At 42.3% G+C, this 26,651-nt stretch overlaps 2 pseudogenes; one reads left to right on the top strand and one right to left on the bottom strand.

Moving 5' to 3' along the window:
• The first annotated feature begins 5,100 nt into the window (after positions 1 to 5,100).
• On the top strand, positions 5,101 to 5,724 carry LOC131293760 (putative nuclease HARBI1; annotated as a pseudogene).
• Positions 5,725 to 15,774: 10,050 nt separating this feature from the next.
• On the bottom strand, positions 15,775 to 23,069 carry LOC131293759 (uncharacterized; annotated as a pseudogene).
• Between the last annotated feature and the right edge of the window lie 3,582 nt (positions 23,070 to 26,651).

Below are 26,651 nucleotides of genomic sequence, written 5' to 3'. Positions count from 1 at the left end.
GCCATGGCACAATCTTTCATGGAATCCGATGCAAGATCAATGGACCCGGCGAAAGATCATCAATCGCGGGTGTTCAATTACGCGATGGAGGTCGACCTAGGAAGTGGTGACCGAAAGGACATTGGCACTACATGGGGTCGAACTATCACCACTTCACCGCACATTTTCGCGACACCATCCTGCGTCAACACTAACACACGCGTAGCGCCAAACACTAATTGGCAAATTTGTGACACCACTATTCCGAACCAAAACACAGTGGTTCCAAATGATTTTCCGGCGTTCTGGAAACCTGTGAACTACATGGCACCAACTGTGGCCGGCTTCATGAAGCTTCGAACGGCACACACTGTCGATACGGCACACACTTTCGATTCACCGCAAAACTACACCAACTCGATCACAGTAATGTCATCATGCAGATTGGAAGAAACGAAGGTTGATCGGCAAAGGTTTGCTCGGCTGATCGAAGTGACCGTCTGGGTCCAGCGACGGTTCCGGGCGACGCGGATGATGAAGTTGCAGCGGGAGGACTTCCTCCGAACGAAGCTTGCTGCAGTACGTCTCCAGTGCTGGTTTCGCACTCATCGGGCCATGACACGGGTGCGTGAACCTTTTGTTACGCTACGCCATGCAGTTCTTGTAATCCAGCGTCGCTATCGTGCCCGAAATGCTATGTTGCACGAACTGCGACACTTCGAACGTGTACGTAAAGCGACGGTGGCAATCCAGGCTCGTTGGAGGGCCACGCTCGAAATGAGGAGACGGCGTTATCGGATCAGCCCAGACTCATTCTATCTGCAGCATCTGCAGGAGAAAACAATGCCTGGGTTAACCCTTGCCTGCGTGGATCAGCAGCTCCCGTCAAATTTCGTTTGGTTGGAGGTTAGTGCGGCTAAAGCGATCGTCGAAGCGACTCAAGGGTTCAGCGAACTACAAGGACAGTTGATGAGCGACAGCAGCGATCGGCGTTCCGGTGAAGAATTTGAGTACGCGGAACGAGCCGACAAACTGGGCCATTTCGGGACATTCTACGCACCACCCGATACCGAAACACTTTTTTCGGAGACTGCGAAAACACACAGGGACACACGAGCCGTTCAGCGCCGGCCCGGTGTTCAGCGGGAGCAACGGACGATGGCCAAGTTTGCTGTAACGTCGGGATGGCGGCTGGAGCGATCTCTAGGCTTGCATTTGGATCTGTCGAGTCGCTCAACAGATGAGGTAACGAACGCAGAACTTCTACTCACCTTTTATTCTAGGTCGCTTACCTACGTGCCGCTAGACAATAAGCAGGATGGGAGTACGGCCCTGAATTGTTTGCTGCTCGCTAGCTTGGATAGCAGAAAACCTCGGACGTTATCTATGATGTTTCGACGCGAGTGGACACAACCTGGAAGAAGGAAAACCACAATGAGTACGGTGCTTTGCGGAGTTGGATGGCGCAATATTTACCAAGCTTTGTTTCGACTGGCAAAGTGGTTCAGCCGATGCGTCGGAAAGTGATATAACATCTGGCGGTCGTCAACTAGGCACGGCTGACCAAAGGGCAGGGTAAACTTCGGTAGCGCGGGTTGTGATAGTTGGCGGTCGATTATTTAGAAAAAAACGCGATCTGCATGTGTAGAGGGAAGTAGATTTAGCAGAAGCAACATATAAACTTACCTGCGAACATAGAAACTAAGTAGGTCAAAAATACACGTGTTTTGACGCTGATCAAAACAAATCAGTTCGGCAGCTAGGTAGAGTGAGACAACGGTGGCAGGTGACAGGACCCTATGACAGGTGATTAAGATGCGTCTACACTTGGGCACCTGATTGATGTGTAAATTAAATTTAAGCCGTTGTCACACTAGGAGGGAGAATGTTGGACACGATTCGGTCCAACGAAGCTAGCCGAACCTAAACGTCGCCGCGACGGCGATGTTTTCAAGAAATATAAAAAGGATCGAAGGATGCGCCTTCGGTCTCTTTTTCAATACGGAAAACGGAATAGCCAGACGATTTTTTGGCACAACGAAAACACAATACGAAGATTTAGTGTAAAATAAAGTTGTTAAATATAAGGCAAAGAAAGCTGGTTGTCTTTCCTTTAATTCCGTCAATTAGTGCGCTGTTAAAGACCATCTGTCTTTAACAGTATGAGTAGGGAAACGTTACTAATGTTACTCAAGTTGAGATTAGTTGAATCGATTTTGCTATCTATGAACATTCAAAGCTCTGCCCGAGAATAATCCGGGATACAACGGGAAGATTGTCGGAATCAAAATTCGTAAAAGCATGTAACTGAGACAAATCGTGGAAGTTGTTTGTAAGTACTAAACCGAGAAACGAATTACTTAAATTCGTATACTCAAGAGTTTTTCTTTGGTAAATAAGGTTCTCCGTTTGTTTTTTTTTTTCATTTTTAACATTTTAGGGCCGATTTGCAACAACTACAGTGTGAAAAACCTTTTTAAGTTTTATGGTGATGTCAGGTTCCTTATTCTGTATCAGATCAATAACCATATTTGGTCAATTTATAAAGGTTTTATCATAGCTTTTAATAAGAATGTTTACTCTTAAAATTATACTAAGTGATTCGGCATCTTTAGAACCATGATAAAACATAAAAATTACTTGGGTACATAATATTTTTAAATTCATTATTTGGGTAGTATGAGGGAAAAATGGAATGAAAACCCCTCGAGATGAATAATTTAGTGAAATGAACTATAAGCCTACGTTAGAGTTGTTAAAAACTTCTACACACTCATTAACACTTACTGACTATTAATCTGGATGTGATAATGCTTCCTTAATTTTTTTCATAAATCTGTTATACCCCCGAGGTTGCTTCATCTTAAAATTTATCTTGTTAAATTTACGTTTTGACACTTTGCGGATTTCTGATGATGTTTTTCAGAAAATATGTCTTCACAAATTCCCAATGTACAGCAGAAGCGAGTGCCCACTTCGGCCGCACAAGGGGCTTCGCCTACTAGAAAGCAGCAGCTTCACTGCCTCACTAAAGAAGAACAGCAGGAGAAACAAATAAAAATGATAGAGAAACAACTTTCTGAAAAGGAGAAACAAATGGAAATACTGCAGCAGAAACTTTTGGAAGAGCAAAAGGCTCATCGGCTGACAAAACAAGAGCTGCTGCAACAAGTTGCTCAAAAACAACACCAAATTGAACAACTACTCCAAGAACGCAGCATGCAGCAGAAGGCTCATACGCTACTATGGCAGCAGATTCAGCAACAACAGCAGCAAATAGAAGAGCAAACCCAGCGACTGTTGCAAGCACACCAGGAGCAACAAGAGCAGGACCAACAGCCGTTGCAGGCACAGCAGGTATGTTCTTCGTGGGTGTCATGATATCCACGGATTATTTCTCTATATATGATTATGTGGAGTTCGTTTGGTTGGAACCATTGCTTTATTAATCCAACTTAAAGCTACTTCAATATATAATCCATTAGTAATTATAGCCAGTGTTTAAAATGTGCTCCTTATAAGAAATCATAAGTCGTTCACAGCTAAAACAAACCGTTCTTTTTATGTGGAGCTTTTTGACCAGTAGCTATTTTTAGCTGAGAATATCTCCTTCCTCTAGGTCCCACCGGGGAGTTAGAAGGTATTGTTAAATTATTTTTTGTTGATTGTTCAATTGTTTGAAATGCAATTGCACATACGTTTACAACTATTCCAAAGGATCTACAATCTTCCGCTAGGGAGGAGTTTGGAGACGCGATACTGAACTTTTCGGTCATAAGTTTATCGCATTTGACCCAGTCCATGTTTTATGTTAGGTCGTGAGTCATTAGTGTCGGATTGGTTGGATGGTAAGCCTTCGGCATTGCAATCTTAAATGACCTCCAAATTCGCTGCCGAATTGGTCTTGGAGACCTTCAATTGAGTGTCCAGGGCATAGGGATATACCTAGGGCACTACCTGAAACCGTGGGTGATGTTGTTCTCGTATGTTCCCCGGTTTTGAGCATGGATAGTCTGAACTTATCACACAGGTCATGATGATTGAGACGTTTAAATCGCATAAGATATAAAAGGGTGTTTGTAGTCTAGTACAAAGATTTTCGAGGTCGTTTTTGATCTTTGCAGTATCAAAGTTAGGTCTCGGAGAGATATATATTATGATTTATGAACGAGGAATTCAATTAAAAACAAGAGATAATAATCTTTATTTCTTACTTGACTACGTCCTATCTCAGGAGTTGCTTAAACTGAACTGACTTTATTATTCCCTAACTGGCCCTGGCAACCCGTGGTGCGCGTCCCGGTGGTTCCGCTGAGTCGGCGTCTTCTACCTGCGCGTGGTGCCTGCCGGTGGTACACGTGGCGTCTGATGGTGTCATATGGCATGTGTGCAGAGGCGGATTCAGTGTTCTAGAGGCCTCAAGCAGCTACAAGTTGAAGGCCCCAAAAGCATACATTGCATTCAACTATCAACATTATATTTCAACTACATTACAAACTAACATTTTCCTCAATATCATCCCATGTTTTAAATGTTAAAAGCCTTGTTTTCAAAATCATATTTCACGCCAAACCATCTTTGCGAACTATCCAAGAGAATCATTTTTCACAAATAGTAATTTCTATTAACAAAATTGATAAATAATTTAATGTGTTACATTTTAATCTAATTAGTAATTGAGTCTTTTGAATACCGAATATTTTTATCAAAAAATTCGTAAAATAACAGCTTAGTGCAATGCAAAGTATTATAACTATGTTTGGGGCAGGGCATTAATTTTGCTAGCCCATGTGCATTATCTTCAAACTATTCTAAGGATTATCCTCTTTTGCAAAATGATCTTAACACTGGTACCTATCGCGAAAGCAGTCGATAAAATTTACCAACCCGCTTGATTATATCGACCGATAAATTTATCTACTCGAATTGGTATCGCGAATGTATTCAACTGAGCAGTCGGTAAAATTATAACAACCCATAAAAATACCTATCGAGTAGTTTCTCCGTCTGTCAAATTACCATGGAAACCTAGAGTTTGTTTACTTGTAACAACGTTACAATTAATGCGACTTCTATCGTATTGAGAAGCATTTTAGTTCGTGAAGCATCCAAAAGATTAGAATGATAAATTCATTATTCTTTTTAAAAGATGCGGAGAATGAAGAGGGAATAAATCTAGCAGCGTACCGTAGGCGATTGAAGAAGCATTTTGATCCGGTTGAATTGTCGGATAAAACGTAAGCGTATTGGCTCAACAATCGTTGCCGCTGTGTTAACATGTTCCTTTTTCAGCTTCATTAACAATTACCGAGTTCCGAAGAGGCTGTTTGAAGAAATCCTTGCCAAAGTGGAACTAGCATAAGCATAAGCGTGGGTTATCGGCGAAAGAAAAATTGGGAACAAAACTGCGATTTTTTTCACAAGGGTCGTACCAACAAGGTGTTGGTAACGATTTTACTATGGCAATTGCCCAATCTACTTTTTCTGAAACGCTTAATCAAACTCTAGCCTCGTTGGAATGTAAACTAGCGTATTTCATAACCATGGATATGACTGCCGACGAAAAAGCAGACGCCAGGAGATTTTTTATAAAAAATTACCTGTCCTTGTGTAGTCATGTGCACCGATGGAACTCACATCAGAATTGTCGCACTTTACGACAACCCAATCCAATATTTGAATAGAAAAGGGTTTTACAGTTTAAACGCTTTAAAGGTAAATATTAAATTTAACACTTCTTTATAAAAAGCTTATTGATAATGATCTTCTAGATATGTGACCACAGGCAAATGATCCTATTTGTAGATAATACAATACAAGCCCAATATCTTCATACTTAGAAGAAATATGAAACAGTGGTGACCGAACGATGAAGCTGTTGGGTTTGTCTATTTACATATGACATTCTTGTACCCAAAATTAATTATTTTTTTTATTGTTGTTTAGGGGACTCTGCTTATCCTTTAAAACCATGGATGATGAAGCAACGAATATTTCTATTTTTCTATGCCGATACGACAATCCAATCAATTGTAATTTGAATATAAAACTACATTAACTACCCGTGTAGGCGGTTACATAAAAAACAAATTTTAAAACAAAAAAAAATTTCACCAGAAAAATAATTTTTTTGATGGGCTAAAGTGATTAAAAAATAATAAGAAGCGAAAAATTAACACAGAATAACATGTTTACATATTTTTACATAAAATTTTCCACGGTCAACAGCTCTTTTCAGTATATCGGATGGGTTGAGGCAGTAGTTAAATATATCGGTCGATATAAAAAAAATGTTTCGTTCGCGATGCAAATTAAAGACTTTTTTAACAACTGCTTGATTTTTTCCCCACGATTTGTACGGTAGCCATGGCAATTGTACACGCGTTTTTACGGGTTGATAAATTTGATGCGTTGCGATACCATTCCGCCATTACTGTCATTATATCGGTCGATATGTTTATCGACCGGTTGTTAACTTGGTTCGCGATAGGTACCACTGTTCGCTTTTATATATGTTAGTTCATCAGTATTTTTTATCTTCTTCGACAGGGGAGGGTCCGGTCTCGGTTGGGATTCGAACCCACGCCGTCGAGGTGGTGAGCCTCGGCGCTCATGGGCCGATTTTCTAGCCGGCGTTACCGCTCGGCTGTCGCGGACCCCCCGTATTTTTTATGTTAACTTTAAAAAACTCAAAAATGCGACGTTTGATTACCTTTTCGTAATCAAAGCCCAATTCATTCGCAAATTCATCACACATTTGATAAGACATGCAACTTTTTTTGAAAAATAATAAAATTATTTCAACATTAAAATTTAAGAAAAATAAGGTGGGTAAATGATGGGGCCCTCGATAACTCGGGGCCCTAAGCAGCTGCTTAGTTTGCTTACCCTATGATCCGCCTCTGCATGTGTGCCTCACGTAATTATATATTTAACGTGTTCTTCAAAGTTAAAATTCAACATTATTTCTCTCGATTTGAGGTGACGCACATTTATGTAAATCGTGCAGTGCTGTACGAAATTGCAAGGCTGGAACATATACTTCTTCTTTTTCTTCTGTTTTACGATTTCGGGGTATATCCTCTTACGTTGATTCGAACACTATGTTCACTTTCACGTAATCAGAGGCGTATCGACTCTGTCCGAACTCCTATATAGAGGTTCGTCCTTTGGGAGATATATAGTAGTAGTTAGTTGGTCTGTTTTGATGGTAGTAGAGTGACAGTAGTAGTTAAGGTTGGTATGTGTTTCCATACATAATTTTTCTAGTGATAGGAAGGTGTTATATGTGAGGGGGCAACAGTATTATTTTTCAGAGTTTTTTACCCGGTAGAATGCTCAAGCGGTAACCTGGCGACACTCGTTTTTGCAGAAGCTGCATTTGAATGCTGGAGTTAATTGGTGAGATAATTTTCTTTGCATTTGGAGCATTTGGCAGATTTAGCTTTGTTTAGATTGTAGCTACACCTATTCTGCAACGAAAGGTATACAATGCAATCTAAAGATATACAATGGGTGATATAAATACCGTTATGTGAATTGTTCGTATTAGGTGTCGTGTCAAACTTTTATCGATGAAAGAATAAATGAGACTCCTGACTTCGTTTTCTTGTGCGATGATATACCTAAATTTATGCAATTGGTGATATATTAGTTCGGCAACGCAATCAACCTAGTGGTGCGGTATGAGGGGGGCCCACGGGGGTGTAATGTTAGAGATTTTACATTATCACAAATGACATAGAATGTATTAATTACAAATTCCTAATTGATAGAAAATTTGTGTTCGTCTCGCTTACGCACACGATTTTTTTCTGAAATAACTGAACTATAAGATGAATCATTAGCTGTTACTCTTACATTTGCAAAATCTGCGGGAAAACTCTGGATGAACACTGATCCTTGCAATAGCTCACATTCAACTGTTTGAGGCGTCTTGCTAGTAGCATTTATTTTCTGAAGCAGCGTGTTCCAAATTACGGCCATTAAAACAACCTCATATTTATTCATTTGATGGAGAAGCGTGTTTGTTTCATCTATTGTTATTGCTTTTTCATCTTTAGCGTTACAAATTTTAAGCAATGCATTTTTGATTTCTCCAAACCCGGGTTTTAAAGCTAAGACCGCGTCGACTCTAGTTGACCACCGAGTCATTGAATGATTGTTTTCCTTTTTCATTTTTTTTTGTTACAATTTTCCAAGGATGGGTTGAAGAGGTAAAAATGCGTTTTAGCTGAAAAAATTGCACTGCTGCTTATAATTTGTAGCTGTAAAATTAAAAATTGAATTTTATGAGTGATTTGCACATGGTATATTCCACTCATAGTACCTGCACTGTTCCGCTTAATGCTTGCGCAAAGGCTCAAGTATTTAGCAGACATATTGCAACGTCAAATGACTGTGCTCTACAGTTTGCAATCCCACACAACACGAAGTCGTATTAAGTTGAATAAATTGAATCTCATATTAGTCTATTTCGAATCGGAATCTCATTATGCATAGACAATGTACGGGCAATGTATATTCTTTGTTGCATATGATGCCGATTAAGAATGTAATATGATTTTCTTTATGCATACGTATAGATGAACGAGCAATGTACGGCTGATGTATATCGTAAGTCGTATATGATGCCGACTTAGAAAATATACGACTAAACATATACATTTTGAATAATGTACGGTTAGCGCCTCCACTTTTGTACGTATAGGCATTACTTTTGTATCATTTACGATTCAATCATCAGTCGATCTGTCAATCGGTCATATCGGTCGCGTTCCTTAATCGCTCCGCTAAAATTGTAAAATTTGTGCGTTAAATCAGTGTTGTTAACTATCGGATCTGCTCTTCGTTAGATAGTGATACATACTGTTCATAAATATCACTCACGCTTATTAGCAGCCTCTTCACATTATCACGTTAGTTCGTTATCCTTGGCGTCTGTGTTTTTGTTCGAGCCAGGCCTGAGCTAGAATGGCGTCCGTTTGTTTTGCCTGTGCTAATGAATTTGCCCCAGACGCGGCTACGATGCGATGCTGCTATTGTGAAGAACTTTTTCATGATTCCTGCACCACTTTGCCTGACGATATGGTGACCAATATCAAGCTACGGCACGATGTTCATTGGAGCTGTCCTGGCTGCACCAAAGCTCTTGCCAATCCAAGGAGCAAAGTTATGAAGGAGGTCGGCCTACAGGCGGGGCACGCCTCCGCGATTAGCTCAATCGTTTCATCACTGAAGGACGCTATCCTCGAGCCGTTGTCCACCGAAATGCGTGCCATGGTGGCCCCATGGACCCGGGCCCTTCCCACTCTTTCGGAACCGGCTGATGGTCTGACCAATGGATCTCCACGGCGTCGTGGGCCTTCTTCAGATGCTGTGCGTAATTCGGCCTTTTCAACCATCCGGCGGGCTCAACCTCAGGAATTGTTCGAGACTGTCGCTGAGAAGCCCATTGATTATGCTCGCGCAGTGATCACCGGTTCCAGCATTTCCTCACCGAGCCTAGTTGCCTCCCAGAACGCCAGGCCCCTGCGCTTCTGGTTGCATCTTATGGGCGTTGCACCGAGTGTCACCGTCGATCAAGTTGTCGCGTCGGTGCAACGCAGGCTTGGCACTGACGATGTGATAGCATTCTCTCTTCTGGCGAGAAATGTGAATCCGGCAACTCGCAGTGCTCTCTCCTTCAAGGTGCGGATCCCCATATCCTGCAGTGAGAAAGCTCTCTCTTCAGAAACTTGGCCTACTGGTATCCGTGTCCGGGAGTTTGTGGTCCATTCACGCCCAGAGAATCGCTTTCGTCAACCATCTCCATCTCCACCAGATTCGCCACTCTCACCACTATCGTCCCGCCGTGATACTGGGCGTCATCAACACACTGCTACCCAACACGTAAACAGAACACTTATACACTCGGGCACACCTTCCACTTCAACACCTGGCACCAACTCATTCACCGCTCCTGGTCATCCTTCGCACACCACGTTACCCGCCGCTGACCCGCCACGCAAAAGGAAACGAGGGCCGGCTCCTGATATCAGCCCGAACCAGCCCAAACTGGATACCTTCTTTCGGACAAAGTAATCGGGATGGCATTTCTTTCATTAATCAGAATCCTGCCTTAACTGCACTCCCGATTAACCCACAATCATCGCCTCATACACTCACCATTACGAAAACAACTGCCAAGCATCGTCCTGTCACCCGTCATCAAAATCACAACAGATCAGCACTTTCTATCTACTACCAGAACGTGCGCGGTCTGCGTACGAAAATCACTGACCTGCGGCTGGCTCTTCATGAGTCGGACTATGATATTATTATTTTCACCGAAACATGGCTCATCAACACCATACCCACATCTCTCTTCGCCGATGGACGCTACCGCATTTATCGTTGTGATCGCGCCCCCGATAACAGTATTTTTTCTCGCGGTGGCGGTGTCCTTATTGCCTGCAAAGCTGCCTTGGTTTCATCAGAGCTCACACCGTTTACTGACAATCTTGAGCAAGTCTGGATAAAAGTGCAATTGTCCAATACCTCTGTTACTGTTGGCGCTGTTTACATTCCTCCAACCCATACCACTAACCTAGTCACTATCGATCTCTTACATGATAGTATTCGCGATATGTCGAACCGGACTAGTGATCGTGATCCGCTGTATGTTTTTGGCGACTTTAATAGATCCGATATTGTATGGAAGTGCTCCAACACATCGTCACATGTTGATAGTTCTCAACTTTCCTCGTTAACACACTATGTGCCCGAGTCGCAATCTATGGCCAACACTGGATTCACTGATGGCATGACATTCAACGGTCTATTTCAAATTAACGCTGTTCGCAACTCCTTTGGCCGTCTGCTTGACTTGATCTTCGCTAATTTCACTGCTGCTTCAAGTGTCGCCGATCCAGTTATAAAGTGTCTTAAACCACTACTTAATGAGGATTCATACCATCCTGCCCTGATTTTAGATGTACATCTACCACACTCACGTCAAACCAGAACTGCGACTCCTGGAGGTTCTCGGTCGAATTTTTATAAAGCTGACATCTCCCGACTGACCGATCTTATTGAATCATTTAACCAAAGCTTCGATTGCAATGCTTTCAACTCGGTAGACGATGCTGCAAATCATTTCGTAGCTTACATGCAATCTGCAATTAAAGCATGTGTGCCAGTTTTCAAAGCCAAGTCGGGACCCCCGTGGTCTAATGCTACCCTGCGACGCTTGAAACGCATTAAAGTGAATGCATACAAACTATATCATAGAACGCAGTGTGAAACACATAGCTCTAACCCAAAGCAATTTTGGAAGTTTTTCAATTGTCGTCGCAAATCCGACTCTACTCCATCTATGATGAGCTACAATGGTGAATCCAAAACTGAAGTCCACGACATATGCAACATGTTAGCAGACCGCTTCGCCGATACTTTTCGCCCCACAACTGCGAATTCTACAACACCGACGAATCCTACAATAAATATTCAACCTGACGTCATTGAATTTCATCCACCGACGATTGACGAAGTCCTAGTGTTATTTAAACTTGACAAACTGAAACCAAAGGTCACTTCGGGTCCTTATAACATCCCGGCCTATATTCTTAAACACTGCAGAGTTGCTCTTGCCCCGGTGTTATCTAAATTATTCAACGCATCACTTCAGACAGGCACATACCCTACAGTCTGGAAACACGCGCGTATGGTACCAATCCATAAAAAAGGCAGTCGTAGTGATGCCCTTAACTATCGAGGAATCGTCTCACTATGCGCTTGTGCTAAAGTCTTCGAACAAATTATGTACACGCCTCTGCTCAATGCTGTCAGCAACTACATTAGCCCTAGCCAGCATGGATTTATGCCCAAACGCTCCTCAGCCACCAACCTAATCGAGTTCGTGAGATTCTGCCTGCAAAACATGGACCGTGGCTCACAAGTCGACGCCGTTTACATCGATTTCAAAGCTGCCTTCGATAGCATCTCGCACAAGGTGTTACTCTCCAAATTGTGTAAATTGGGCTTTCCCGGTTCTTTTATCGGCTGGCTTCGTTCGTACCTTCATGGTCGAACCTATCAAGTTGGTATTGGACCACATCTATCGTATACCTTTGCCAGCTCTTCGGGAGTTCCACAAGGCAGTAATCTGGGCCCAGTTTTGTTCCTGATCTACATTAACGATCTGGCGTCCATTCTACCAGCAGGCTCATTCTTGATGTATGCAGATGATATCAAGATATTCTCGGCTGTAAAAAATACGGATGACTGTCTGCGGCTTCAAAACCTGCTCGGGAAACTAGGAGTTTGGTGCACTGATAACAATCTGCAGTTATCTCATGAGAAGTGCTCATCTATTTCATTTAGTAGATCTCGACACCCGCTTCATTACAATTACGTACTTAATGACAATATCCTGTCCAGAACGTCCTGCATTCGCGACCTTGGTGTCCTGCTTGACTCGGAGCTTTCGTTCCGTGAGCACTACGAGTACGTCATCTCTAAGGCCAATCAACTGCTGGGTCTCGTTTTAAGAGTTTGCCGTGACTTTCGCGACCCGATGTGTATCAAAGCTGTATACTGTGCAATTGTACGCTCCGTTCTTGACTATTGTTGTGTGGTTTGGTCTCCACAATCTGCGCACTTCATCACCCGCATCGAGAGTATCCAGCGCAAACTGACCCGGTATGCAGTTCGTCTTCTTCCGTGGCGAAATAATCAGGTGCTGCCTTCCTACAAACAACGGTGCCTTTTGCTGGGCCTTGATCCTCTTGACAAGCGTCGTCAGGACATGCTGTGTACGTTTCTATTTAAACTGCTGAAAGGCGAAATCGACTCCCCTGCCCTTCTGGGTGGGGTCAACTTTTATGCACCCAGCAGATCACTTCGTACGAGGTTTCATTTCCGTACTGAACGTACCAGGACAAACTATGGGCAATGCGACCCGCTACAAGTTATGTGCAACAATTTGAACTCAGTATTAGACTTATGTGACTTTAATCTTTCTACGTCAGTGTTTCGTGAGCGCCTACGTCTTCGCCTCGTATAACGATTCTGTAATCACGCGTTTTAACCCGTTTTTGTAATATATACTTAAGTTGTGTCGTGAAGACCTATGAGATCCGACGACTATACAAATAAATAAATAAATAAATAAATCATATTGCATAGAAGTACGATTATTTCAATTTGATATTCGATTTACATGCATATGTGTTGTGTGGGATATCCATAATTATTGTGTTTTACTTCTTGTTTTCAGTTTTTTCTAACATCTTAGTACTTCTCTCCAATAATTGTGTTTCTTTCCCCTTTCATTTATTAACTTTGTGTCTTCAGTTTGGGTTACCGTATTTAATCGAATATAGTGCGCATTTTTTCTCAAATAAAAGATCGATCAAATACTATCTGCACACTATATTCGGAAGTAACCCATTAGCAAGTAACCAAGATGAACTTCTCAATACTTTTGTTTTAGTTTAGGTGCGCACTATACTCGTCTGCGCACCATACTCGATAAAATACGGTATACTAAACCTTTAGTACAAGTTACAAATAGATGTGATGTGTTCTTTAGATCCATGGGTAATAATTAACACCTTTGGTAGTTTCCGAAAATAACAACCAAGTGCTTTCTTCTGATGCTCCGTTGGTTTTTTCGTCAAAAATGTTCTGTATTGAACTTTCTGCAGTAAACGTCATCCTCATCTTTATAAAGAGGTTTTAGAACTCTTGATATTGCCATAATCTGCAGGTTTTTTTCATTACGTGGTCAATGAAAACATCGGAAAAGATTAGTTTTCATGTTGCAACAGTTTCAAAATCAAAATTTGAAATTGAAACAATTATTTCAGTTTCTTGTTGGTTTTAAGACAAGGTAGTTGTTTCTGGCTCCAGGATCTCCGGTGCTCCTAGAGACGGTTGAGGAGTCTGCATTTTAATTGTCAACCAAGTTCGAACCATTTTAAATCTTATAAATTTACCCAAACCATTTTCTTGAAAATGAATAAATTCTTCTTCTTTTTTAATTTTCAACGGTTTACTGCTCCACTTTCAAACCGCTTCATTTAAGTCGCTTGTTTTGCGTAATTTTATAGTGGTTAATTAACATGTATGTCGCTAATAATTACCAAATTAAACGTAGTAATATGGTAATTTCTAGTAAGAATTGCAAGAATTCTTCACTTCTATCGGTCGTTTGCATACACGATCTTGGTTAACTCGCAATTATGTAGTATGTTTAAAGGGGTTCTCTGACCGGCGAGGCCCCTAGCCAACTCCACCCATAGGATAATCTGCCACTGCGAATGATTTATTGTAGAAATTTGCGCACGATGCGCTCCCAGGTGGCACTTCCATCGACGTAGGAGCTAAGAGGCGTGTTGTCGCTTGTCGATTACTAACTTTATTTTTCGTTCGATACGCTTTTTTACAAATTATAAACCTGTAACTAGGTTACTTACTTGTTTATCGGTTTTTGCCCAGGTAACCGCTTCGCTTCGTCGGCGGCTTTTTTCGATCCCTACTGACCGACCTACTGGCGCTGTGCCTAGTCTACGGTTTCGCTTCCTTCGACGACAATTATCATACTTAAAATTGTTCATGGCTTAACGCTTGGTTGACGGGCGCTTTCCGTTAAAAACAACGTTACGCCAAGCTACCCCGAAAGTGCACGGGCCCCGTCACCAAAGTGTTAAGGCCTATAACTTGGCTTACGTTGTTTTTAATATTATTATATCGTTTGTGTCACTCAGGTTAATGGACAATCGTCGGTAATTCAACATCGGTCGCATCTGTCCCACATGCGGTTCGTGGAGCTGGCGGCTCGTCTTTATCTGAAAACATTTTTAAGCTATCTGAAGATGTCGCCATCTGTGTTCACCTCGCTGTCCAATCTTTGCGCGCCTTATATTCCACGAAAAACATCAGGTGGAATACAATTGTCCACACAGGAACAATAAGCAGCTACTTTGCGTTATCTAATAACCGGGTGAACGGTACCGGACTTGGTGACGTCCACATTCATTGAAAGACGCATGCTGCACCAAGTTATCGCCAGCTGCTGCAAAGCAATCCAGACGGCCTTAATGAACAAATTTCTGCGCGTATGTGCAAATTTCGAGTGTGTTGTATTGCATGCCAAATTTATTAAGGTACACATTTTTCAGTTCCCACAAACCCAACATGAATGGGACACAATTGCAGCGAAGTTTGAGAAAAGTGGGACTTTCCATGCTGCGTGGGAGCCATTGATGGAATACACGTACCAGTGGCTGCCCGGAAAGGAGAAGAGAAGATGCTGGAGAATTATAAACATTTTCGTAGTATTGTTTGGCTGGCATTAGTGAATGCAGACTGTGAAGTTCTGTTTTCAAATGTCGGTGCTCCAGGTCGGATGGCAGACGGTCGGGTCTATCGATCCAGTAGTTTGGAAACTGCTGTGAAACGAATGCCACCTGTAAACGTGCCAGGACCAGAGGGAATTTCAAAGCATGTTCTTGTTGGAAACAAAGCATTCCAAGGATCAGAACAAATGCTGGTCCCGTTTAAAGTTGAGGACACACCAGAACGGCGTATGTTTAACAAGAGGTTTTCTCGGGCGTGGCAAGTGGTGGATCGTACGATCAGCCAAATCACCAACCGATTCCGAATTATAAAAATGAGCAACAAAAATTTAACAGCAGAAAAAAAATTCTCATTGTAACAACTTGTGTTGTTTTACATAACTTTTTAATTGCGGCCGGTAAATGCAATTTCCACGCAGACCGGTTAACAGAATTTATCCATAATATTTCAACTCTAGAAGACGTTAATTTTCCCGATGATGAGCGCCCCATTATCACCGAAGATGAGCGCCTACAACGAAGCGAAAGAGTTAGAGAATTATTCGTTCAAAATTTTCAATCCAACGTAGTTTCTTTTAAATAAGTTCAGTATTCAGTAACAGTAAATTCAAGCTTCAATATTCCATTGCCATTTTATGATTTGGAATCCTTGCGGTATCTGGTGTCTTTACTTCCATCAGTTGATGAACATTCGCTGCTCTGGTGTCTTTCTTCCTTTAATCAGTTGCCAATATTTCTGCAGGAGTGTCTTTTCTTGCAAAAAACATATTGAGATATTCAGTCCTGGCACGTTCAGCAGTATTCGTGGCTACAGTGGTGACTGTCTGTTAGATGACCTGTTGATGTATCCTTTGAGAATATGGCTTCTTTATGTCTGCATAATTTAATGCCCCAAACAACACTATGAAATGTTTAAAGTTGAGCTCATCTTCGAAGCGTCCCACGGCTGAAACTCGGTTGGTACTCCTTCCTCGTGCAATTATATACTGTAGCATACGCTATGCACAATCTTAACTAGACACACTTTTATTGGTCGAAGCCAATCTATTCATATTTGATTCAACCGAAATTATAAAGATGCAGCATAAGCAAATTCCGATCAATGCATCGAAACAGCGCAACTCGTAAACAAGTTGCGACTCAATTGTGCGCCAGCATTGCACCCTAGTAATATGACCCATGGCAAGCCGGCGTCGGGCATTCGAGCCAAGTAAGCATGACCCACAGCGGGCCGGATGTTAGGAAACAGACAGGGAACGATGCGCGCAAAAACCTTTGCGCGATCGAAGTGAATAACCTAACTATTCTTGAAAAACATCAATATATCCAATCAGCATTTATAGAACCGATAAACAACTTTTGTAAAGTAGGTCAGCCTCATTACCAACACTTATTCAACCACCTGTAAACTAGCCCTAAGAAACCGTATAAATAAATCGATACCATTTTCCCTCCGTTCACACTCCTTCGCGCCGATTACTCTGCAAACAAACAACCACCACGACATCCTCGTTCCTGACAGTGTGGCTCACAACTTTCGCCGGACGACAGGCCAGACATCGCATAACCACAATGCTAGAAGTCTAAGCACACAGTTGCATGATCACCGATTGGTTACTGAAGTTCCTAATTCAAATTCAAATTTGGTTAATACGACCGGAACTCGGCTTGACGAGGACTTACGCTCACCCAATGGGGTAATTTGCTTGAAGTGCTACTACCAAAATGTTCGTGGGCTGCGTACAAAACATACCGACCTACTAGTCAACGTCCAAGCGGCCAACTATGATATTATAATGCTCACCGAAACTTGGTTGGATGATTCCTTTCCCTCCTCGCTTCTCTTTGATTGTTCCCGTTATCTAGTATTTCGCTCCGATCGTTCATCTGCGAACAGTGCTAAGAAGCGAGGAGGTGGTGTTTTGATAGCTGTTAAAAGGAATCTTCAAGCTCAACTCTGCCCTCTGAACTCTGATAACATCGAGTGTCTCTGGGTTCGTATCATGTTCCCTCAATGCTGTGTTGCAGTCGGTACTGTATATATTCCACCGGATATCGCAAGCGATGCCAACGTTATTCGCTCCCACTGCTCAGTTTTACGAGGTCTCGTCGAACTGTACCCTTCGGATTCAATACTTCTTACTGGGGACTTCAATCAACCTCTTCTAGTTTGGGATCGTTCCGTGACAAGTGCCATCTCGCTGAAACCTTCACTGTCACGTGTTACTGCAATTAATGCACTTCTTCTAGACGAATGGAACTATGCTGGACTTTGTCAACTGAATCATGTGCACAACGTCGGAGGATCACTGCTGGACCTTGTATTCGTGAATGATTCTTTGCTTGCACACAATTTTGCAGTTGAAGAATGCCTCGATCCTCTTGTAGGACTCGACCTCCATCATCCAGCGCTCGAAATCAACTTTGAAATTCCAAGCAATTCTCAATTGACTTCCGTTCCAAACGTTCAGCGTTTGACGTGGGACTTCCAGAGATCTAACTTTGCTGGTCTTTCCCATGCTCTGAACGGTTCTGACTGGAGTTTTATAGAGTCGTGCCATGACGTCGATGAGCTTGCTCACCAATTTTCGAGATCTGTGGTTGACCATTACGGCAGTTACGTTCCGACCTGCTCTGCTCCTTTAGACCCTCCTTGGACAACAAACGCCCTCAAAAGGCTAAAGACACGTAAACTACGCCTGCATAGAAGGTACCAAAGGCACAAGAATCCAAGAAATCGGATGGAGTATATGGCCGCGGCGAAGCATCTTAAAGAATCAAATAAAAAGGCTTACGCGCGGTATATTCGCAGAATAGAATCTAGATTCAGAATGAATCCAAAAACTTTCTGGAAATTCATAAGTAAATCTAAAAGCGACGGTGGACTTCCGGCATCAATGTCTTTAAATGGCAACATTTACTCTGGCGAAGAGAGTCTCTGTGAAGCTTTTGGCTCCTACTTTTCGTCTCTGTATGACAATGCTTCAGCATGGGTTTACACCGACTCCACAGTTGTTGGAGCCATTCAAGAGCAAGTTGACATTCCGCTGCCATCCTTCACCGTAGACGAGGTACTCGGTGCTGTTAAGGACCTCAAGCCTTCGTACGCAGCTGGGCCTGACTTGATCCCCAGCGCGTTAATCATCAACTGTAAGGAGGCTCTTGTTCCGATCCTAACGAAAATTTTTAACAAATCCTTGCAGTCACGAAGCTTCCCGTTGCTTTGGAAATCTTCTTGGATGTTTCCTGTGCATAAGAAGGCGGACCAGGGTGACATCACCAATTATCGGGGCATCACCATGCTATGCGCGTGCAGCAAGTTGTTTGAGCTTCTCATAGTAAAATATATCCAGCGAGGTTTTCGACAATCGATATCTCCCGTCCAACATGGTTTTATGCCAAATAGATCTATCGAAACCAACTTAATGTGCTTCCTGAACTATTGTTATACGTCCCTCGACAACGCCGGCCAGGTCGACGCTATTTATACGGACTTCCACGCTGCTTTCGACTCAGTCAACCATGCCCTGCTGCTAGACAAACTGACAAGGTATGGTGTTCATGGTGGCCTTGTCCAGTGGATTCGAAGCTTCTTGACTGGAAGACGCATTCAAGTGAACATCGGTTCGAGCTTTGGTGCTCCATTCTGCAACGCTTCTGGAGTTCCCCAAGGTAGTGTCCTCGGACCACTGCTTTTTGTGATTTTTATCAACGATGTCGTGCTACACTTGGCTATGGTCGCTAAGCTCCTGTACGCTGATGATTTAAAAATGTTTGTCTCTGTTAAAGATGTCTCCGACTGCCATCTTCTTCAGGACTGCCTCACTCGTTTCAACGCTAGGTGTTCAGCTAATGGGTTGCGAATTAATGTTAAGAAGTGTTCTGTGATAAGCTTTTCGCGTAAAAAGTCTCCTATTAGTTTTAATTATCATGCTGAAGGCTTCTCGATCCCACGTTTGGAGGTTGTCAGGGATCTAGGTGTTCTACTAGACAGTAAATTGACGCTTTCTGACCACTTCAACTCTATAATTGCCAAAGCTCTACGTCAACTAGGTTTTATTTTTCGTGTTTCTAAGAGCTTTAAGTCCGCGTTTACTTTAAAATCCTTGTACTGTTCGCTGGTAAGACCAATTCTTGAGTTTGCGTGTACTGTCTGGTCACCAGTTCAAACCACGTGGATTGATAGATTGGAGAATATTCAGAGAAGGGCCACACGTGTCTTGTTTTATCGTTTGCCATGGGCTAACCGTCCTCCTTATAGGACTCGCTGTTTATTGTTTGGTCTCGATTCTCTAGAAAATAGGAGGAATGTTTCTCAGTGTATTTTTGTTTTGAAACTTTTCTCAGGTTCGGTTGACGCTCCTGATCTCCTAGAAAAAATTAATCTCTATGCACCGTCGAGAATGTTGAGAAGCGCAAACGCTTTACAGCCGGAGTTCCGCCGGACTGTCTTCTGTACTCAGGACCCGGTGTTCCAAATGTGCCTACTGTATAATGAATGTAGTGCGTTGTTAGATTTTAATATGTCGCTTGGTGAGGCACGGTCCACGATCAAAAATATGCTAATGTGATTAGTTAAGTTTAAGCGTTATGTAGGCCAGCGGGCCAGATAACCTTGTTATTAAATAAATGAAATGAAATGAAATGATACCGAATAGACCAGAGAACTATTCGGTGGACACTGATCGGACGTGGTCGTAATGCCCGTCGCGTATCCAGTAAGTTAAAAACTTCTGAGTTTTCATCTAAGTTCAAGTTGTACACGATGACAAACCCTTCGATTTGATAAGTCCGTTACCGCGAGTGGTTTCACGCAGTATGCGTTGATACAAGGTGACCACGAACTATGGATAACGGAATATCCACCACAATACTATATTTTACAATTGCATTAACTCAGTATCTATTTCAGCCTAGCCAGGAGACACTACATAAGATGACTTCGTAGGGATGTTTGCAGTACCAGCCAGCCAGTCAGCCAGTCAGCCAGCCAGCCAACGTCCGTGTGTCATTATAGGGCAGGGATCAGCATACATTTCTTAACACTCTGACGGCCGGGTACATCTATAGATGTAATGGATCCGTCTCAGTTTGCATCCGATCACATCATTTTGGTGTGCTGTCTCCTGACACGCACCACAGACTACTGGATGTAAACAAATATCAAATGGAAAGTATACAAATTTCACAGGGTGCGTTGCTGTTCGTACGTAAATTCTAATAAAGATTGAAAAAGATTGATCAAACAGGGCGGCCAGATACGGAGGGACTAGTGCAAACGCGCTGGTCGTAAAGCGTTGCGACACCGTGAATTGTGCGGACGTCAAAGTGTTAAAAAGGGCCAGATGATTAATAGAAAACCGAAACTACGGGCCGGATACCTTAAACAATGACTTACACGAATGGTAAGATAAAATATTTGAATTTTTATCATTAAACATTTTTTACACATTTTAATTCTTATTTTCGTTGTATTTTGATGGTTTTTTCAACATATAACAGGAACACCTCGTTGAACAATATCTTCATTTTTGGGAAGAAAACAAACCTGACATCGTTACCAAATCTTATAAAAAATGGGTTGAAGTTTTTGTATGAAACACTAAAATGTTATTACGGGCCGGATAAAATTGGTTGGTGGGCCGGACTTTGCCGACCCCTGTTATAGGGCATAGTTAGTCAGGGATGCGGCACGAGATAAAGTGTAGAAGTGATTATGGCTACTTAAGCAGGGATAGTGTACCATGTATTTCGTTAGGGTTAGGTTAGTTAGGACTCGTTTCAAACAAATAACTGATAGGGCATAGTTAGTCAGGGATGCGACACAAGATGAAGTGTAGGAGATGCGTGATTATGGTTACTTAGGCAGGGATAAGGCTTGGTTCATTTAGAAATGGGGCACTTTGTATTGCGTGTATCTTTTATACCATTAATCCAATTGAAAAACTTTGTTTGAATGAATCGTAGGTTTTGATTTAATATATTTAAAAATAATATTCAAAAAAATACGTTCTGGTTTTACGAATAAATTCTCGTACTTTTTTGTTGATACCGCCCATCAACCAGCGCACAACAGTTTTAGTCACTGTTTTGGCCAGTAAATCAAACCAATTCTTTATTTGTATTATGTCCTTAGTTACTTCTCCCTTCTTCTTTAATTTTTGTTTCATTATTGCCCAATATCGCTTTATTGGGTGAATCTGGAGGCAATTCGGTTGATTTAGCGTTTTTGATAAGAATTTCTCACCATTAACGTTGTACCATTGTAGCACGTCCTTGCTATAATGGCAGCTTGCTAGATCATACCAAAACATGACTGGACCATCAAGAGACCTAAGAAATGGAAAAACTCGTTTCTTAAGGCACTCCTTCTTATACAAGTCCGAATTCATATTCTTATTCGTCATAAACAAGGCGGTCTTTTTGCCACATGAGCAGATTCCTTCCCAAATCATAATTATTTTAGCGAATTTATCGGCGAAAACAATTTTGAACCTCTTTTGGACGTTGCCACTAGCATAAGCCATGTACAATTTTGCGCTCAAAATTTGTTTAAAATCGGATTTAATGTAGGTTGCACGGTCCATCAAAATTAAACCATGCTGTTTGGTCAGCACCTGATCGTACAGCTTTCCAGCCCGGTTTCTGGCCATTGTTTGTTGTTTTAAGTTTCAACTTGTATGTTTACTGACTTGAAAACATTTAAAATCTTCATGGAGTCGGATTCGCCGTTCAGAAGAACGGTCGGCGTTAAGATTTTTGGCCAATTTATAGTCCGAGATGCTTGGGTTAGCTTTGATTTTCCGAAAGACTCTCAATCGCAACTGACGATTCACGATTCCACTCCATCGCTTAGTTTGCACATTACGGGCAATCGTCGGTGTTTTCTTGTACTTTTTAACTAATGGTTTTTTTTTTGGAGTTTGCGGATCGTGTAACGGGGCTCTTAAACGTAGAACTACCCCAAGCGCCACAAGCTTCGGGTCGAGGTAGGGAATTCAATGGGCAAGAGCGAGATGGTGCACCATAATGATATTCTTGTCTCTTTTACACCAACGCAGAAATTCCCCCCTCCCGCCACCGCCAGAAATCTTTCCTTACCGCGCCCATCAATTCGATACATATATACAAATAAAATGAAACAATTGATTGTTAGGCTATCTTATTGAAAGAAAACCAAATTTCAACACATTTTATCTCTATATAATTTTTAGCTGAAAATAATAAATTTACCTTCACATATGACCGTAGAGCTTTAGTAAGGCAGGAGCAAGTTTCCTTGACTATATTGCTTATAGAGGAACGAGACACCTACGATAAAAAAAGAATGTTGAATTTTGTTTTGATCAAACGCGGTTAACTCACCCGAAACAAATACTTCAAGCTACTGAATGTTTCTCCAGTTGCCAAGTAGCGCAGCGTAAGCAACCGTTCTTGGGCTGTTATGGAGTCGCGCATATTTGTGTTCATTCTATTTATTTCTGGGCGTATCATGTCAAGGAGAACATCAAAATCTTCCTTCTTCATGCGAAGAAAGTTAATCAGGGTTTCATTTGCTTGCTCTGCTACAATATTGTCAAGCAAACGGTTGCCATCTTCTTGCCGCCGGAAAAAAATTCGACGCATCCACCACCTACGCACAATACGCCTGTTGCGTTGCCTGTTGCGTTGTTAAGAGTTTTGGGTACTTAACTCGATGACCCTGGATAGGCTAGTTAGCCACTCTTCATTCATCAACAGATTATCCATATTTAACTTTTTGTGTTAACTGAAGATGATATCTTGTTTGCTTTGAAGGCAGCTTTTTGAGCTAACTGATAACAAAAACAAAAACAGCAGAGACTGACGCATGCATAGACTGTCAGAAACTTTTCGCTTGCATTGACTGGCAACAGCATTGGTACCACAAAACGCGGCTACACGAAGCGCAAACTTATTGACGTAAACTTATACGGTTTTTGAGTTTGCGGTTGGAGTTTGCGGTTCGTGTAGCGGCCCGGTAAGTTGTTCAAATAATTTTTCACCTGAAGGGATCGAAAAGTAGTCTCGTGGTCTGTTATGATCTGGGCCGGAATATCTCACGATGTGAAGTATTGTGTTAGTGCACTTTGTACATATGTTATGTTTTTAGCTGCCATTGGAATTAGTTGGATGTGTTTAGAAAATGAGTCAACGAGGGATAGAAAATTACATCTGTCTATTTGGAAAATGTCCATTTGGACTCTTTCGAGAGGCTTGTTAGTAGAAGGTCTTGAAGTCATGATTCTGACTTTTTTCGCCATACATGGAAAAAAGTAGCTCCTTCGAATTTGATTTGCAACTTCCGAAATGCCTCTATGCGCTCGTTCGTGTTCTTTTGTGATTATTGCGTCTTGTCTGTCAGTTTCAGGTCGAAGACGTTACTAACACAAAGTCAGAATGTTAAAATGTTGCCTGTAAACGGATTGTATAAAACCAATCAACTCTTCGGGTGCCATTATTGCCGTCTGTTTTTTATCATGAAATGCTTCCAATGCATTTTTTATGTTTGATTCGTCAAAAAGTGGTTTGCAGATAGTTACTTGATAGTTACTATCTTGTTTTGGATATTTATTTTCTGAATAGGCTCTGGTTGGTTTATTCAGCGCAAACTTGGGCTTTTCTTCATTATGGTGGTTTTTCTGGTTTTGATTGTATGATTTCTTTGGACCTCTTTCATGAGCCATTGCATTCAATTCTTGAGCTTTGTATTTGCACAAGAATGCGTAAGCATCCTCAATATCTCTAGGCCTAGCTGCTGGAGCATGCCCAAAGTATGGTTCACGTAACCCGGCAATAAATGCGGTTAATGCATCTTCATCAATGAAACAATTGATACTGTCCTAATTGCTTCGACATTTCTCCTTCTGTTTGACCAGTGTTTTAATGTTCTGGACAATTTCCTGTGTAAAAGCATAATAAACGTACTTGCTTGGATTAATGTATGTCACTTGACAGTTAAGATAGTGCGTTTATGCCACCAGGTTGAACACCACAATGCAGGCTTCTTAGTTGATACGTATGCAGGCACGTATAAAAATTAAACGCAAAATTGTTCAAAAATACATAAAAATAGCTTTAAAGTATACCAAAATAATAATGTTCATTGTTCTTGGAGTCTTACAATGTATCATAACCACAATTACTTTGGTTTTTCCTTATTTTTCGGCTTGAGTGGGTTGCCTGTGTTAGATACATAGTCAGATGAGTTAGAGACAAAATGAAATGAGTTAAAGACAACTGTCAATGAGCTATGTCCATACCAGTTACTTTAGAGACAACAGTTGATGAGCTATTTCAATCAACGGTGGGTTAGAGTTGAACAAAGGTGGCAAATCCTGTATCTTGTTATATGTTATTTTTTGTTCTCCATATGTTTGACCATTTCCTGGTGTATTGCTAACGTTCCTTCTGTCAATATTTTTAGGGTGTTCGATATTTCTTTTAGATGCATGTTGGTTTCATCGTTCTGCCTTAAAACCTTTTTTTTTTAATCTTGTGGCACGACATCCCCAAGTGGGACAAGAAAGTTTTCGGTGACCGAAAGACGGTATATTTGTTATAGATCGGTGGTCAGCCGTTCGCAATAGCGGGCGGTGCACGACTCAAGATTCGATTCCACACCTGTGGCGTGGTGTTTCCTCGCGCTACCGCTGCGCAATGGGCACACTCAATTCGCATTCATTTCATCACTCATTATTCATTTCGATCGTTTCGTTCGTTTCAAGTATGTCCATAAAATCACTCAAGGAAGGCGCACTACTGTGGCATCTCTAGTGGCGCCAGACGGAAAAGAGAAGTTTTAGTAGTTTTAGTAACTAATAACAATCAAACTGTGAGAACTTCAGACTAGTAATAATTTTTTCCGCTAAATGCCGTACAATTGAAATTGAATGGCCTGAACTGAGCCCGCATAAAATACTGGAGCGCCAGTGCACGTATTGACCAGGCCTGGAATCCATAAAAAAGCAAAAACATTGACAATTATTTTTCTGTGGTACTGTTATGCATAACGTTTGTCATAAAAATAGGTTTTTACTATTTACGAGTTCGCTGTTATAAGCACTCTCACTTTGGGTCGCGTCCTCACCGATGCGCCCTCTCAACTCATGTCTCGTGCTTCCGAGCATCCCATGCACGTTAACATCACCAATCCTACCGACGTTCAACTGCCATCACCGCCTCCCCTCCGTCGCGGCACTGGAGCCCCGGATGCACGTGATCCTAAAAGTGTTCCACTGAACGCGCAAATGTTCTGGCTTTTTATCACCCGGCTGGGCCCGTCCGTCACGGAAAAAGACATTTCGGCCATGGCGTGTAGCCGACTATCACTGAGTGCAGAACACATTATAGTGTGCAAACTGATAAAGCGTGACACCAACTGCAGCACTCTCAACTTTGTGTCTTTCAAAGTTGGGCTGCCTGCATCAATGCAGCGTAAAGCCTTGTCACCAAGCACTTGGCCGCCTACGCTGATTTTTCGCGAATTCATCGATGATAGGACGCGTCGCGTACAACGTGAGTTTACCCCGGTATCCACTCCAGAGCAAGATATAACGCTTACCACGCCGCCTGCTGATTTGATGGCTGTTCTTCCATCCACACCGGCCTCATCTAGAAAGCGGACGCGGAACGACTGCCGATTGCCAAGTAGTCCGGTATCACCTTCGGCCGAAAGCGAGTAGCTTATTTTCCGCACACTAACCGTTGCCGCCCTCTCGCCCGCTGGTATCCTATAATCTGCTGTTATCACCTCGACATTTGGTCGTGCTCCGGTTTACACCCGCCCGCTAACCGCATCCCGCTCTACTGCTATCACCCGATCGCCATCCGTTGCCTGCTCACCTGCTGCTTCCCGCTCGCCTGCATCCACCCGCTCGTCATCCGTCGCCCTGCCAATCATTGGATCTCGATCGCTTGATGCCTTGCACTCGCCCGATGCGGCTGTCCTGCTCACCTCCTCTGCTTCGGCCGATCCGCTGGCTCGCACATCGTTGCAGGTATTTTACCAGAACGTCCGAGGGCTACGCACCAAAATCCTGCGACTTTCGTCAGGCACTCTCCGGCTCGCTGTATGATGTCATCATCGCTACGGAAAGTCCTAGATTCGCTCGCATACTGAAGGTACGGAAGAACTATTACGACTGGAACGCTCGAAACGTTTGTTGTCAGCATTGAAAAAGAAGCATCACATCATCGTCTTCTCCAATGACAAAATGTTCACCATCGATCCTGTTTCTAACACACGTACAGATAGGTTTATTTCGCCGAAGAACATTGAGAATGTTCCAGAGAACGAGAAATTCAACTTTA

The sequence above is a fragment of the Anopheles ziemanni genome, chromosome 2 (genome assembly GCF_943734765.1).
Source record: "Anopheles ziemanni chromosome 2, idAnoZiCoDA_A2_x.2, whole genome shotgun sequence".
Lineage (NCBI taxonomy): Eukaryota > Metazoa > Arthropoda > Insecta > Diptera > Culicidae > Anopheles > Anopheles ziemanni.
The sequence above is the reverse complement of the archived record's forward strand: the minus strand, read 5'-3'. Positions and strand labels throughout refer to the sequence as shown.